The sequence below is a fragment of the Ornithodoros turicata genome, chromosome 3 (assembly GCF_037126465.1).
Source record: "Ornithodoros turicata isolate Travis chromosome 3, ASM3712646v1, whole genome shotgun sequence".
Taxonomy (NCBI): Eukaryota; Metazoa; Arthropoda; class Arachnida; order Ixodida; family Argasidae; genus Ornithodoros; species Ornithodoros turicata.
Window position 1 is genome coordinate 73,633,661 of NC_088203.1, and position 17,565 is coordinate 73,651,225.

Below are 17,565 nucleotides of genomic sequence, written 5' to 3' on the forward strand. Positions count from 1 at the left end.
AGCAGCAATGCACGTGTGATTGAAATGTCACACGAGTTCTTAGAATGCGGTGTTAAGACTCGCGGAGAGCAGAAGGCCTGCACTAGCGCTGCACTTTGATATTCGTTTCGCGGCGGCACTAGTGTTGCACCGTTGAACTGGAGCTGGCCTTGTACTGCGCTAGTTCAGAACTGGCCCTGCACCGCCCGGAACTGGTTCAGGGAGTGCAAGTCTAATCGAACAGACCTAGTATCTCCAGCTACAACGAAATACTTTTTAGCCGCCGCCTCGATACTGCGAAAGAACGAGATAAGGTTTATGACCCCAAAGCCGATTTCACGGTCACGAAAACAAAGGGTGCAAGCTGCGTCCTGTTCCCGCGCCGAAGGATGACACGCGCGATTAGGGTCGGGAGGAATATGGTGCGTACAAAAGGAAATCTGAGTCATTGGAAGGTTTGGAATTTTCCTTCTGATGTTTCTGCTTTTCGCGCTGGTTTTGAACGGTCCGGTTGCAGCCAAGTAAAGCATGGTTCACACTGGAGCGTTTGGATGCGTGCGGGCGCGTGCGTACGTCGGTTACCAGGGCAACGATCCGGTACCGGTTCTGCTCCGGAGCAAAAAAATAACGGTTCATACCGGTTTTTAACCGGTTCCGCTTCTGCTGGGAATATTCATCTCCACAACAACAAAAAAAAAATCAATGTTACAAAATGTAAACCCGTTTATTCCGCATACATGGTATTTAATATTAATAAACAGCTGTGAAATTGGCAGCTCCTGGTTCCTGTAGGTTACTGTCTGTTCAAATGGGCTTTCTCCTTTCTTGAAGCACATGCTACAAACGGACTTGTTTGTCGTGATGTCATACGTAAAGTACTTTCTTGCTGCATTGGAGCGATCGCGTCCCATCCGAATGTCTGTTGCTACTGTCTAGCCAGCAAGCACCACCGCACGAGTACGACGCAAATCGAGGAACACCTTCACTCACAAACGCGCTCGACGGCTACGTTTTATTTTCTTCGTGTCCTGTCCACAAAAGAGTTGCCACTTCGCACGGGCTTGCCCTCGCGTATACGTAAATGTATTCAACTTAGCTGCTCTCAAACAAGGGACGCGTTGCGTGACATTACCGATAAAGAAGCCGTTATGCAGCCCCTTTGGGTCGCTGTTTAGTTGAGGAGAGTTTGCGGAGATCAAATTAAAACGAACACTACGGCACATTGCTAGAGAGTCACATGTACCTATAAGTCTGTGTGCGTGCGCGAACGATAAACCATTACAAAGGGAGCCTAGGGGTCATAGTATACCGACATACATTCCACCGTAACCGTAACCCTCGTATAGTATCCATGACATGACTTCAGAGCACACGACGTCTGTTTCATTCGCCTATCCGTAGTCCAAGCCGGGGAAGTTTTTCCTTGGACCGAAAACCGTTAAATATATTTTTCGGTTTCCCTCCTGAGCGAAAAAAACGTATACGGTTTCGATTCCGTTCCGGTTCGCACCAAAATAGCGGTTTTTTTCAGTTTTCGGTTCCGGTTTTCGGTTCGTTCCGACACCCTGGTTCACACTGCTGCGTTTCAATGCGTGCGTGCGTGCAGGCGCGGGCGTTCGTTACCATGGCAACGGCTGCGTGCGACATCTCACGCAACAGAGCGCAAGGAGTTCGCCTGAGCTCAACTTTCTCCAGCGCACGCAGCAACCCGCAAGCCGACAACCAATCAGAAACCTCGATCCCCGTATGCGCACTGTGCTTGCTTTTCGTGAATTGTTCGAGATGGCGTCTCAAAATACCGCGGCAAACATGGTCTCCGTGCAAAAAAATTCGCTTGACACGACACTCACGAAGCATGAAATGATATGTATTGATGTAGAGAAGAGGCCCTGGCTCTACGATAATTCGCGTGCGGACTACAAAGACGCTTTGAAGCGCGAAAATACATGGGCTGCAATCGGACGTGAAGTTTCGATGACAGGTGAGAAGCTACATGTTTGTATGGCAGTTATTGCATACTATAACTGCTTTTACTTGCAGCGTGCGATTGTCAGAAGACCTGGCGGGGCATTCGAGATCGGTACGCCCGTGAACTGAGGGCCAGTGAAGAAAAACGAAGCGGCATGTCTGCGGCGGGGGTGTACAAGTCCAACTGGCCGCTTTTCACCACTCTGGACTTCTTAAAAGAGTTCATACGACCACGCAGGTACGCAAATATTGTCGCCGGGTTGTTTTCAATGGTATTTCTCACATATTTCCCTGACCGGCGTGGTTTCGCAATGCAGTGTGAGCGACTGCACAACAACGGCGGGCATTGGAACCTGCATTCAGCGGAAAGTCAACTTGTCCCTGTATGCCGATGACATCTGTGTTTGGACTACAGGCACTTCCCGTCCAGCACTCCGTCAGCGTCTTCAGCGCACGTTAGATGCCATTCGCCTCTACTTACTCCAGGCAGGAATGGAGATATCCGTAGAGAAAAGCGCAGTTCTAGCCTTCACGCGCAAAGACATGCATAGATAACGCCTGTATATTGGTGGAAGCCCACTGGAGCAGGTGACACATCACAAGTTCCTCGGCGTGACTCTATCATGGAATTTGTCGTGGAAGCGCCACATACACGTCATTGAACAGAAAGTCCAACGCTGGGTCAACGTGATTCGTCACTTCGCAGGTATGAGATGGGGGCGAGACGAGAAGGATCTCCTCATGCTGCACAATGCCCTGGTTCGTGGCTCAGTGATGTACAGCCTTCCCGTCCTGCACGGACTTCCTCAGACACTGACTCAAAGTATTCGAGCCATGCTAGCGCGCAGTCTTCGGGTATGTCTTGGGCTCCCGCGAGGCGCTGAAACCCGTCTAGTAGTGGCTGAGGCCAGGGACATCCCCATTGAGGTTCTCCGTACTCGGGAAACTGCACGCCGCTATCTGCGTCTACGTGCCCATCATAACCGTCACACTCTGATTCGCAAGCTTCACGCTAGACGGAACGCGACGGTTCATGCTGCTGTGACATCATTCAGACCTCATATCCCCAAATTCATAGTCGACCAGGCGGCACCCAAAGTGCCTCCATGGACGTTGCATTGCCGCCTGTCACTGTCTCCATCCCCGGCCTCAAGAACAACAAAAAGAACTATCCTGATTTTATTCTTAGGCAACTTACCCTTGACTTCATCGAGGCTCGATACCGCAACAGTACCGCTGTATACACGGATGGATCGTCGACCAGGGACACTTCATCTTCAGCCTTTGCCATTCCATCAGAGTGTGTTACACGTGGGTGTCGTCTATCTCACCGTACCTCATCGACATCCGCTGAACTTTATGCTATCTTGTTATTCTTGACATATGCGGAAGACTGTGAAGCGCGGCACTGGGTAATTTACACAGACTCCAAAGCAGCTCTCCTGTGCATTAAAAACATGGCATCCGCGGTCCCCTTGCCTCAGTGGTGATAGACATCCTGTGCGCCCTGAAGTCCCTACAAGATCGCTCCCACTACGTTGCCTTTCAGTGGGTTCCAGGGCATTGCGGAATAACTGGGAACCACGAGGCCGACGCTGCCGCTGCACACCAACAACGACCTTCTATGCCCATTATACTCTCGAGAGGAGACAGAAGATCCCTCCTCAGGCATTTGTCCGATTCCTGGTCTACCCTACAGTGGCAACACGACATTCCAACTATGTCCTCTTTGGGAAATGTAGACCCAACGCTGTCATACCGGCTGCCTGCAAAGCTTCCTCGTCCACTGCAGTCACTCATCCACAGGCTCCGTCTGAATGTGGCCTTCACTCCGTCCTATCGATACCAGCTAGGCTGCATGACAAAAAACTTTTTTGTCCTGACGAAGGCGGAGCATCCGCCGTAACGTAGACAACCCTTTTAGCATTCCAAGTATCTTAAATGTAAATAAATTATCCCTTTTTTCTTACTTCCCGTACCTTCGTAGTCTGTGTTTCCATTTTAATTTCAGCTATATATATATATATATATATATATATATATATAACAAGTACAATAACAAGACGATGACGACAGGTTACAGGAAAGTTAACAAAAACCAGTGTATTTAATGGGTAATCTAACACAAAGATTATATGTTATGAAACGTTTAAAAGGACGGTCGACGTTTCATAGCATATCATTATCTTTGTGTTAGATTACCCATTAAATAGTGTTTGTTAACTTTCCTGTAATCTGTCGTCCTCGTCTTATTATTTTACTTCTATCCAACTTCGCAGTCGTCTGATATATCAACCTCTTTAACCTATATATATATATATATAGAAGTTGCAAAAAACATGCGGAAACAGATTTTAGGGAAGTTACAAACACTAGTTTATTACTTAGGGAGACGTTAAAAAATAAATTGGGCAACTGGTCGACGTTTCGACAGTGGCACTGTCTTCGTCAGGACAAAATCTGCGTAGGTGTTTACACATTACTTAAATAGGTTTGGTAATGACGTCATAATCGGTATGGGCACGCCACAGGCGTTTGTCAGTGAGTCAGATTCTGGAATATTCCAGAAAGTCATGTCCGGGTGGTGATGTCATTCGCCTTAGGTCACTGTCCGCTTTGGGGAAAATTCTTGGGCAGGGTGAACGCTGCTTCGAACTTTGCTGAAAAAAAAAAAGAAAAGAAACGAAAAGGAAGAAAGTGTAGCTCATCTAGGTGACACCGGGAGAGAGGGCTAGAGACCGGGCCGCCTAGATGAGCTACACTTTCTTCCTTTTCGTTTCTTTTCTGTTCTTCTTTTTCAGCAAAGTTCGAAGCAGCGCTCACCCTGCCCAGGAATTTTCCCCAAAGGCGATCTAAGGCGGATGACGTCACTACCCGGACTTGACTTTCTGGAATATTCCCGAGTCTGACTCACCGACAAACGCCTGTGGCATGCCCGTACTGATTATGACGTCATGCACCAAACCTATTTAAGTAATGTGTAACCACCTAGGCATCTTTTGTCCTGACGAAGACAGTGACACTGTCGAAACGTCAACAACAAACAGTCCTAACAAACTGTCAACATATGGGTAGCCTTACATGCAGGACAATGCATTCCATGAAACGTAGTTACTTGAAATGCTTGATTTCTCTTTCAGAACCAAAAAGCTTCCAGCCCCTGCAAGGATTGCTGCCACGCCAGCTGCTAACAGCGCAGGTCCCAGTTTGATGTAAGACGAATGTGAGAGTGGGCTTTCCAGAGACCCTCTTTTTGCTACAGAGGAGGTGTCTTGTAAGTATATGCTTTCTTATGTGCTGCAGTTTGTTTTCCAAGTGTTTGGATTTTGTTTTGTGAGGATCATATTATCTCAACTGCTGTAATGGTCGTTCCAGCGTTATTGCTTTCCTGCATTGAAGGTGAGAAGCAGGGCATGACGGATGGAGAGGAAAACAGGAGCACCACTCAGACATCTTCTACTCATGTTCGTAGCTTTACACTACCCTTACACTACCCCTTAACATTTTCATTCTGTGCTTGCTGTTTGAGAAATCAAGACACTACATGCATTATTAATCGCATGCTATGTATTTCATTGTCTTTCTATACCGTGGAGCTATTTCACCTCACATCAATCCTTATATAAAGTGCATGTGATTTTCAGGAAAGTGCTGACAGCCCGTTTTCCCCTTCACCGACATTTGCCCTCCTCCGAAGCCAAGAAGCCTGCAATGAAACGCCAACACCTCCTCTCGATAGGCCGACCCCCAAAAGACGAAAAACTGCTGAGGACCACAGCCTTGTGCAGATTTTAAACTGCGCCACGCAAAACATGCAGAATGGAGCAAGGTGCACAAGGCCCCACCTCGATGCCGAAGACGACGTCACCATGTTTCTGCTCAGCATGAGGGAAATACTCAAATCCTTTGATTTGAAGCAAAGGATGATAGCACAAATGCGCATGCAAGAAGTACTGTTCAGTATGCGGTTCAACGAGTAAAATAATTTATTCTGTTCGTGTCACTTTCTTCAAAAATAATGAGCATACCTCACTCATCACTTGCGCTGGGAACCTCTCAGCACAACAGAATATTGCCATGATAGCTCTCCAGCTGTGGAACAAAAGTACTCTGCAAGTTTATCGCGAAGTTCCTTGGCAGACCTGGCATGCATGTTGGATCCTGTTTTTAGAATGTCTCTTAATGCTTCACTGTCAGAAACACTCTGTCTCCATTGGCCTGGGTGCACATTGCCCGATACATCTTCATGATCGGGATATCCTGGAGGACAATATGCATGGTGTCCCTGTGCTCGGTCACTCATACTGAGATAGTTGTGCAGGCACACAGTGGCGTGAACAATTGCATCCACAGTCTCAAGCGAAGCATTAGTAGGTTGGCGGTATATCCTCCACCGGCTGGACAGAATACCAAATGCGTTTTCGATGGTCCTTCTTGCTCTACACAGCCGACAGTTAAACACTTTGCATGAAAGTGTCAGTTGTCTTCCTGGATATGGCCGCATTAAACTATTCATCAATGGATATGCTTCATCCCCAATAATTACATAAGGCATTTGGGCAGATGTATTTGGGAGGTTCTTCGGTTCTGGCAAGTTCGTCTCTTTTTGTAGCATTTCGTGCACATCACTATTCCGAAAAATGCCCCCATCACTCCTTGACCCGCACTCTCCCACATCAATCATGATGAACTTGTAGTTTGAATCGCAAGTGGCCAAAAGCACAATGCTATGTGTTCCCTTATAGTTGTAATATAAAGAACCACATTTAGGAGGGGCCTGGATCACTACATGTTTACCATCCAGTGCCCCCATGCAGTTTGGGAAATTCCACAGTTTCCAGTAGTCATCAGCAATATTGGCAAGTGCATCCTTTGATGGGGTCTAAAATGTAAATGTAGTTAGAAATTGAAAACATACAGGTGGTTTAAGAAATGAACACGGAAGAAATTACCGGGAGATAGATTGTTTCAAGGGCTTGCCTAATGGCCTCGCAAGTGTCCCGAATAATTCCGCTTGCTGTAGAGCTTCCAATCCGGTAGTTCATAGCGCATATACGCTGGGATGATCCATGTGCAAGGTATCTTCAAATTGAAAGTATAGTAATGATCATCTAAACTCTGCATAAAAGGAATCGTGTTCTTTACGTGCAGCACAACCACACAGTGATCGCACACTTGATGGTACCCGACTCCTACCTCAGTGTGATGCAAAGTCTTTCTGCCAGTGATATGGATTGGTGGAAAGATGTATTTTGTCTCTCAATGAGAGGACCCACGAGTGAAAGAAGGTCATCAAATCTGCAATGACATGTAGACTCAGGCTCACTGCTTCAAACGGCGTCTAATGTAGGAACCAATACCTCTCTCGGGACATCCTGAAATAGTCGAAGAAGTCCTGACCGTCTCCCAAACGCATGTCCCGGACCAAATGGTGAAATTCACCGAATTCGTTTCTCGGCAACAGGAGGTCTCGCACCCATACCCGACTCTTTCTGTTGCGCTGCCGGAGAAGCATTGCTGCCGACGCGAACTGGGCAACAACTGCCCAGTCAACACTTTCAGCGTTCTGTATATATGCCAATACACACTCAACAGCCTTCCTATTTGCGTCCACATCCGAATTATCATCTGTTTCTGTCACAGCAGGCACTGCAGACTCCATGCCTTCCGCCATCTTCACTTGTGCGAGCGATGACGTCAGGGCGAAATACCGCAAGGGCGCACGTGTGTATGTGAACAACTTTGCGCATTGCCTGTGTTGCAGTCACACGCACGCAGGCGCCCGCACGCACTGAAACGCAGTAGTGTGAACCATGCTTAAAGCTCAGCTCCGCCGATTTTCGACTGCGACAGAATGGAGCCATGCTTGGGCTGTGCGTTCGGTTCCGCACAGGGAGCATACATGTGAAAAATTTTCACCCATTTGTTTGTAGTTTTTAAGAAAACAATTTTTTAAATTTTCCTGGCACGGCGGTCCTGTGGTCGGCATACCCTGACCAATCCCGGCTTCGTCCTGGCTTAGCCGCGCTCGTGGCTTGGCTAACGCCAAATCGTCGATGCGATGGCGGAGATCAATGGGCGAAGGTGAATGTTTTGGGTGTGTTCCGTGATAATTGCTGTCGTTAATAGCCTCAAAGATAGCTTTGCCGGTCTTCTTTAACAAGCCTTACAGGATGGCCTCGTTGTGCAACGACGGCCGTCGTGAGCGGACATTCTGTGCCGGCACTGTGCTTCATGCTACCAACAAGACCTAACACCTAACGTGTGACGTACACTTACGCATTCTCAATAGCTTTGGCAGCGCACAATGCGCGGACTTGCTGCGCGTGCAGAAAGCACCACCAAAGCTATTGAGAACGAGAACGTGCTCGAAGACGAAGTATTCCTTATAAGAAACAAGATAAAACGGTGCGGTGGTCCCCGATAGCTCGTGGCAGCTGTTTCAGCACGATACAGCGGCCATGACGGAGTGTAAACAGGTGGTGGTGGTGGTGGTGGTGATGGCGATAGGGCTTGCCGTTGTCGGCCTCACGTATGTGGGCAACGTCACGACTCACGCCCTGGGGGAAAGTGCGTCCTGGGCCGGCTTCTAAGGGAACTGTGCCGACATGTGTCTGAAAGGTAGTGTAAACACAAACTGCTTGCCAGGCAGAGCTGGCTAGGTGTGGCTATCCAATCCGCGCAGTTCCAAGTATGACGTCACAAGTTGAACCGCCGCCCGGTAGTTTTTCTCAAATTTCTCACGAAGGAGTATGGAAATTTGGAAAGCAATGTGCGTTTATGAATGAAGTTGGGACCACGGTTCTGAATATCACAACGTCTTCATACTTTCGGAACAGCAGCGGAGCTGCACTTTAAGGAGTTCGCTCGGGCTCAACTTTTCCCGACGCACGCACCACACCGCAAGAAGCGGACCAATCGGAAGGGCGAATTTCGCGCAGGCGTACTGCGGTTGTTTATTCCATCTATGAGTTCAAGATGGCTTCCGAAAACATCGTCGGGAACCTCGACAACATGGACTGTGCGCGTATGCCTACAACTGTTGACACCACGTTGCAGAGGCACGAAATTATATGTATTGAGGTGGAGAAGCGGTGTTTCCGTGGGGACTATAAGGACGCCCTGAAGCGTGACAATGCCTGGGCTGCGATTGGACGCGAAGTGTCGATGACAGGTGAGGTAGTGTTGCCAAATCTGGGGAAAAGTCGCTAGATTTAGCGGATTTTGGGGTCTGTCTAGCGACAAAATTTTGTATTTGGGATTAACGGATTTTTTGGTGACTTTCTGGTGTGTTTAGCAACACCGATATTCCTTCATGAAGCTAGGAAGAATGGTGATTTTCCTGTCACATTTCGGTGGACGACAGGCTCTGGCGCCACCTTTCGATACCAAATTGCGCCACATTTCGCCGCCTGTGGCTGCTCAGGGTCAGTCACCTCCCACAGATGCCGTGCACAGAGGGCGCCAGCGTGCTCCGTGCAGTTTCGTTTCTGCTCCTCGCAGCGTTTGAGCTTTTCTGACGCACCGCTTGCACGCGCTTTCCAAAATGCCCCCTAAATACACGTACGATCAGAAGTACCGCAAGAGCTGGGAAATGCTGCCAGCATTCAAGGGGTGGCTGCGTCCAGTCAAAGACAACGAGACAAGGGCCCAATGCGTGTATTGCAAGTGCGAGATTTATGCCAGGCTATCTGACATAAAGAAACATAGTAAGGCGCAAAAGCACGAGAAGGCGTCGGAGCCTTTTGCAAGAAATAAGCAAACAACCATTACGTTCGGCACTTCCGACGACAAAACCAGAAAAAGTTCGGCAGAAGCCCGCCTTGCTATGTATGTGGCCGAACACTCCTCGCTGATGTCCTGTGATCACCTCTCTCAGCTCTGCAAAACGGAATTCCGGGACAGCAAGGGGGCAGAAGGTATTAGGATGCACCGGACCAAGTGTTCAGAAATCATCCGCAACGTTCTTGCTCCGCATTTCGCCGGCGAGCTCAGAAAAGATGTCAGGGACCGTCAGTACAGCCTTATCATTGGCGAGTCCACAGACATATCGGTGATAAAGGTGCTCGGGGTTGTCATCCGCTACTTCAGCAAAACATCTAAACGTGTTTTGTCGACATTTCTTGGCATCATAGAGTTAGAAGCTGGAACAGCTTCAGCGATTGTTGAAGGCATCAAAACCCTCCTGGAGAAGCTGAATTTGGACCCCGCAAACATTATCGGCATAGGTGTTGACAACGCAGCGGTTAACACAGGCGTCAACAATGGTGTCTATGAAAAAATGAAGAAGGAATTCAACCTCCCGAATTTGGTGATGGTGCGATGTGTTTGCCATTCCCTGCAACTTGCTGTCTCGCACGCAACGCGAGAGACCCTTCCGCGCAATATTGAGTATCTTGTGAGGGAAACACACAGTTGGTTCAGCCAATCAAGCAAGCGGCAGATCATGTACAAAACATTATACAACGCTGTTAACGGGGGCAATGATCCGCTGAAAATCCCACGGATGTGCGACACGCGATGGATCTCCATAGAGCCAGCGGTTTCGCACATCCTAGAACAATGGGACGAGCTGAAACTGCATTTCGAACTCGCCAGAAACGAGGAAAATTGCTACGTCGCCGAAATGCTGTACCAGATGTACTCGGACAAAGCAAATAAGCTGTACCTTTGTTTTTGCGCCCTGTTCTCCAAGAAGTAAAGATGACATCAAAAGGATTTGAGGGAGAAGAAACAGACTCGACAAAGCTCCTGCTGGACTTGGAACGCCTGATCGAATCTATCAGCAAGATAGCCGTCTTACCAACAGCGAGGGTAAATCCATTACAGGAAGACATAACCAGCCACGTCGACTGTCATGCTTATCTCGGGTACGGCTATGAGAGATTTAAGAGAGAAGCGAAAGTTTCTGAAGAAGAAGAAGTCGCAGTCCGTCAACGCTGTCGCCGTCTTTTGCGGTGAAGCTTGTTGCAGAGTTGCGGAACCGTCTCCCGAGCAGCTTCGAAATCCTGAAAACTATTTCGCAGTTGTCAGTTTCCGAATGCCTGCGTCCGACCAGAGGCTCCATAGTCCCCCTTGCAGAGCTTCTGCGCTACGAGCCACCAACTATAGATAAGGTTGTGTTCCAATGGAGGAACTTGGGCATCGTCCCTTGGCGTGATACGACATCGACTTCGGTCTTTTGGTGTGAAGTGTGGCACCACAGAGATTCCGCTGGATTGAACCCTTTCCAGGAGCTTGCAGATCTTGCACTTGCGTTGCTTTCGATGCCAAACTCAAACGCGGAAGTGGAGAGGCTTTTTAGTCAGATGTCTGTTCTAAAGACAAAGCAGAGAAACAGAATGCAAATAGAAACCCTGTCGGCGCTTCTTTCCATCAGGAGTGGATTGCGGCGATTAGGCGAATGCTGCTACACGTACGTGCTACCCAACTGCGTACTGAAGAAGGTTGGAACCATGGAAGCATAGGCGCCGACTGCGGGGGGGCGCGGGGGCCCTTGCCCCCCCGGAACGTGAACTAGGGGGGGCGCCGCCTCCCCCGGGAGGTCCCGCTAAGAGACTGACACCAGCCTTTGGGGCTCGGCGCGCCCGGGTCAAAAGCGCGAAGAGGCACCAACCCCAAAAATGCATCTTGCAATTTGTAAAATATCTATCCGCCCACCATACTCGTTATCACAGTAGAAGGTGAGGCGAAGAAACACAGAGGATGACACAACACATAGACTGAATTTCGCCCAAAGCAATCAGATCAATGAAACGAAGCAGTCGTAAAGGTACCAGCAGCTGCGAGGTGTAACGGTAGGACCTTCGGAACGCATATCCGTTGGGAGCGGGTTCAACTCCCGCTGCTCCATTTCATTGACCATATTCATTATATTGCGCGCATTTTGGGTCAAACACCGAGGATTCAATGCATTTTGTTCCTTTTGCACTCAGTTTTCAAAGGCGTGATGCCTTCAGTTGTGCACATGTTCACTGTTTACGTTCTCTCTGTTCTTTGTTTTTCTTTTGTTTTTTCTGTTCTTCCTTCCTCTTATTCCTATACCAGTTCTGCATACATCTTAGGATCCCGCCGGAGTGTGTGATTCTTCAACTTTAGTTTTGGGTTCTTCATTTTTCTTTTTTCCTTTTTCTTTGTTTTTTCTTCTTTTCTTTGCCTTTTTCTTCCTCCTTTCACTTTTTTGTTGGAATAACAAGCCGACATCCCCCCCATCTGGCTTTCTTTTCCTTTCTTTTTTTTTTCTTAATAAACATATCCCCCCTCCGTGCCAGAGTACTTACTTCGCGGTGCGCCCTTGCCCCCCCCTGGGAAAATGAAAACTCTCCGCCTCTGCATGGAAGCATATACGCGTGTCCCAGCGACACAAGCCTCTGCTGGTACGTCGTCCTCTGTGCAGGAGGGAGACAGCGAAGACGAATGCGTGATGGCATGTGACAATTCAAGCGACGACGACGCTTGTTTTTTCCCTCTATCATAGTCATTTTGCGCGCCTTTCAGATGGCTGAACTGTACAAGACGTTCCAGTTCAGTCTCCTCTAGTCACGGTGTTTGTATGTCCTTTAAAAGTTTAATAGCTGATTAGATAATAAATTATATCTAATGCTTCATGTTTAGTGTCCCGAATTTGATTTACTTGCTCTCATTCTTATCCACACGACAGTCTGAGACTCGTTTTGCCACGTCCTGTTTTGGCCGCCTCACGCTCCTTCGATGAAATATCCGGCAGGAATGTCACGACATTGTTTCATAGCGTTTCATAACATATCGTTTCATTACTGCAACGAAGAAAAAAGGGGTTATTTCAGCAGCGACTTTCAGTTTCAATTTTAGCGACTTTTCGGGACGCCACTAGCGACTTCCTGTGAATGAGATTTGGCTACACTGAGGTGAGGAGTGGTGCATTTCTGTGACCACGGTTTCTTTTCAGCATGGACGGTGCCGACATCTTTTACTTACAGCACACGACTGTCAAAAAGCGTGGAAAAACATAAGAGAGAAATACGCACGTGAGCTACGGGCTTGTGAGGACAAGCGAAGCGGCATGTCCATCGCCGCGCTGTACAAGCCGAGTTGGCCGCTTTTCGGCAGCCTGGAATTCCTAAAGGAGTTCATACGGCCACGCAGCTACGAACACATTATCACTACATAGTTTTCAGTGCTTTTTTTCACACGCTTCAAGGCACGTCGTGTTTACGAATAGGCAGATAGAGCGACGTTGTGTTTACAGAGCGTTTCCTCAGCTGCACGTTTTGTGCGCATGTGTGCACGCGGCGGCGACCGCAAGAATATAAAGTAATTAGCCGCAACACTTTACAGGTATTGAGAGTATTGCTAAATAGCAAGCAAGCTGGTAACTAGAATACATGGTGGTAAAACGCAGAGGCTCGGGACGATAACCGACACAGACGAGGTCTGAAATTCTCCAAGTCTCTCTTCACAATTATTCGTCGGGTTGTCATGGTTAGGGTACCAAACAAAGATGTTATGGTTCTTCTACTGAGGACACACAAAGAGTGCATGCGCTGAAGTACTTCAATTTGGATTCAGTTAGGACAGGACAGGAAGAAGATAGAATATGGAGATACCGTGTGCAGCGATGTGAACCCCAGCTAATGTAATTCCTTAATGTTACTTCATTTCTCTTTCAGGACAAAGAAGGTTTCAGCGCCCCGATCAAATGGAGGGGGAAACAACGTGCCCACCAGCAGTCTTGTATTCTCACAAGAGGACATTCAGTATAGCGGTGACACAAGTTTGCATGGGCATGAACAAGTTCGGAGTGAAGTGTCTAGTAGGTATTTGTTTTCTAGCATTCTTACAACAGCAGAATTTCATCTGTAAATGTGGCAGCTCTTGTTCGTTGAGAGGCATACAAGTTGTGACATCATGGTGTTTGCCCCAGGTTTTTTGCTTTCCTGTCTTGGAGGCCGTACTCAGGAACCATCAAGTGTAGAAGATGGCAGGAGCACTGCCGAGACAGATTCCAGTCATGTATGTGGTTTTGTACAAGCGACAGATACCACACAAGCCGAACAGGACAAAAATCACAAAAGAAATAGTGTTTAATGTTCAGCTGTTATAGCAACTATTCTGAACATGCCATACTAACAAGCTCTTAAGGGTATATAAGGGTATCAGTTAAATACAGTAATAATATATACAGTTAAATCTCGATATAACGAACCTCGATTTAGCGAATTCCTCGACATAACGAAGTTTTTTCCTGTCCCTTTCTTCTTCTCCATTGAAAACCATGTATTTTTTACCTCGGTATAGCGAATTCCCACTAGATATGAGACCTCGACATAGCGAAGCCCGCGCGTCCGTGAACGCCAGCTTCGGCGAGAAGGTCTTTCAGCGACCGACGCCGAAAGCACGGAAAATGCGGAAAATTCCACGCTACGAGAGGAAACGCGCTCCCTCGACCCTCTCTCAGAATCTCTCTCTCGCCCCTCTCTCTCTCTCTCTTCCTTTCCTGTGCCTTCCTCCTTCCTCAGCTCCATCATTCTCTCATCGTACTTCGACGTGACTGCTCTGAGACTCTTCCCACTCGACCACGTGTCTTGTACGTACAGCAGAGACTGAGGATGAACGAAAGCCAGAATCCGAGGAAGCGGAAGGTGCTGTGTTTGGAAGACAAGGCCGCTATCATCGCTGCGGTTTCCAGAGGTGAGAAAAAGAAGGACGTTGCTTTGCGTTTCGGGATCGCGCAGAGTTCACTGTCCACGATTTTGAAAGAAAAGGAGAAGATCATGTCAAGTGTGGAGCGTGGTTCGAGCTCGCAACGGAAGAAAGTGAAGAGACCGTCCTACGAAGAAATAGAGAAGGCCCTCTTCGCCTGGTTCATGGACGTAAGGGCTAGGAACGTCCTAGTGAGCGGCGCCATTCTTATCCAGAAAGCCAAAGATTTTGGGTGCATGTTAGGGTGCGACGATTTCAAGGCCAGTAACGGATGGCTCCAGAACTTCAAGGCCAGACACCAAATCGTTGGCAAAGTCATCAGCGGAGAGTCTGCCAGATGTGGCCGGCGCTGCGTCTTGGAAAGAGGAGCGCCTTCCCCACGTGCTAAGCAGTTTTGATCCTGCCGACATTTATAACGCCGATGAGAGTGGACACTTTTTCCAAATGTTACCGAAGAGGACGCTTGCTCTGAAGGGTGAAGCTTGTCATGGAGGGAAGCAGAGCAAACTAAGAATTACTGTTCTCTTGTGCACAAATATGGATGGAAGTGACAAGCGTGCGCCACTTGTGATAGGCTACAGCAAGAAGCCTCGCAGCTTTAGCAACGCTAAACGTCTCCCAGTTGAGTATGTCTCCAATAAGAAAGCATGGATGACACGAGACATCTTCGCGCGGTGGCTACGGGACTTCGACGAGGACATGCGGCGCAGGCAGAGGAAAATTTGCCTGTTCTTGGACAACTGCACGGCTCATCACGTTGAAGACCTTGTTCTGAATAACATAGAACTGCAGTACTTTCCGGCAAACTGCACCTCGGTCATCCAGCCACTTGACCAAGGCGAATCAACAGCGTAAAGTGTGCGTACCGCAATCGCGTGTTGTCCAAAATGCTGTTGGATATCAGGTTGAACAGGAATACGAAAGTGGACGTGTACCAAGCTGTTGAAATGCTAGCTGCCTCGTGGGTAGCTACAAGCGCCAGCATAATCAGAAACTGCTTTCGAAAAGCAGGCTTCGTTCTCGACCATGCATTGGCATCGCTTGACGACAGCCAGAACGCTGAAAGCATTTCACCGGAACTTGTTGCAACGTGGCAGTCCCTAAGTGAATTTTCCGAAGTTGTCCCGGACGGGACGACGCTGGATGACTACGTGAACAGTGATGCCAGTGTCGTAGCCACGGAAGAGCTGGACGACGCGGAAATCGTGCGTTCTGTTAGAGATGGCGGCGGCAGTGACACGGAGGACGGTGACGAAGCGCAACAAGATGAAACGTGCGATGTTCCATCGGGCACACAAGTGTTGGACGCCATTGATGTTTTGCGGCGCTACGCACTGGCGCAGCAGAATATGGAGCGGGCTGTGGAGGCCATTTGGTCTTATGAGCGGGTAGTGATACCAGCTATGCAACAGCAGTACCAGACGAAGATGACAGATTATTTTACGAAATAAAACTTTCAAAGTGAAGTAAATCGATCATGTCACGTGTATTTTTCGACAATGTAAGGTTGACGGTGCAGAGCGGTTTGCATTTTAATTATATCGTCAGCGTGAATCGTCATCGTCAGCGTCAAATTCCATTAGCTCTACTTTCTGGCATACTCGATTTAACGAATTTTTTGAAATAACGAAGTAAATTGCGCGCGTATGCTTCTTCGTTATATCGAGGTTTATAATATAAGGGTGTATTATGCATGGTTGTCCAAGATAAAGTACCCGGTTTGCAATTGAGACAGATGGGTTAAAACAGTGCTCGGAGGGTCAACTGTGTGAATACCATAAATACACATTCAGCTGCGACATTTTTTTTTCTTTTCTGTGTGCATGCACGTGCTGACTTATCTCTATAGGTGAATATATCGCCAACTGTAGAATGGGACAAGCGTTAGCTTGCCCACATCACGCTTCAAAAATAGACCACAAAATAACCGCCTGAGATAAACTTAATTCAACTTCAACTTCAATTAAAATATGGGGACAACATTGAATTTCTGTGTCTTGCTGTCTAGAACTGCCTACTGTGGTATAGCCTTTTATGACATATAATATGTGGTGTTTAGGAAAGCATAGACGGTCCATTCTCGCCGCCTGCGACATTTGCGCTCCTCAGAGGCCAGGAAAAGCGAAATGAAACACCAACACCTCCATCAGAAAGGCCCGGGCCCAAAAAAAGGAATAACTCCGAGGACAACAGCCTGATCCAGATTTTAAGCTCTGCAACCCAAAATATGCAGAGTGGAAGCAAGTGCCCAAGGCCACACATTGACATCGATGATGAAGAAACTATGTTTCCCCTCAGCCTGAGAGGAATTTTAAAATCACTGGATGTAAAGAAAAGACGACTCGCACAAGTGCACATGCAAGGGTTCCTATTTAATTTACAGTTTGATGAATAAGTACAGGAGTTGACTCTCTATTATCATTCATTACCAATTATTTGACACACACCTCCATCCGAGAGTTAGTCATTAGAGTACTGTATATCACTCACTTACATGCTAGACAGATCACTTAGGGTGAGACCCTCTTAGCACAACAGGATATTGCCAAGAAAGCTCCCCAGATTCAGAGCAGAAGTAGTTAGCAAATACGTCTCTAAGTTCTTTTGCCGACCTTGCATGCATGTTTGATCCTGCTCTTGGGATGTCCCTGAGTGCATCACTCTCGGAAATACTCTGTCTCCACTGACCTGGGTGCATGTTGCCGGACATATCCTCATAGTCTGGATATCCAGGAGGACAATACGCATGTCTCCCTTGTGCTTGGTCACATGTGCTGAGGTAGGTATGCAGGCACACAGTAGCGTGCACGATGGCATTTACTGTCTCAAGGGAGGCGTTTATAGGCTGACAGTATATCCTCCATCGACTAGAGAGAATTCCGAAGGCATTTTCGATGGTTCTCCTAGCTCTTGACAGCCGATAATTAAACACCTTAC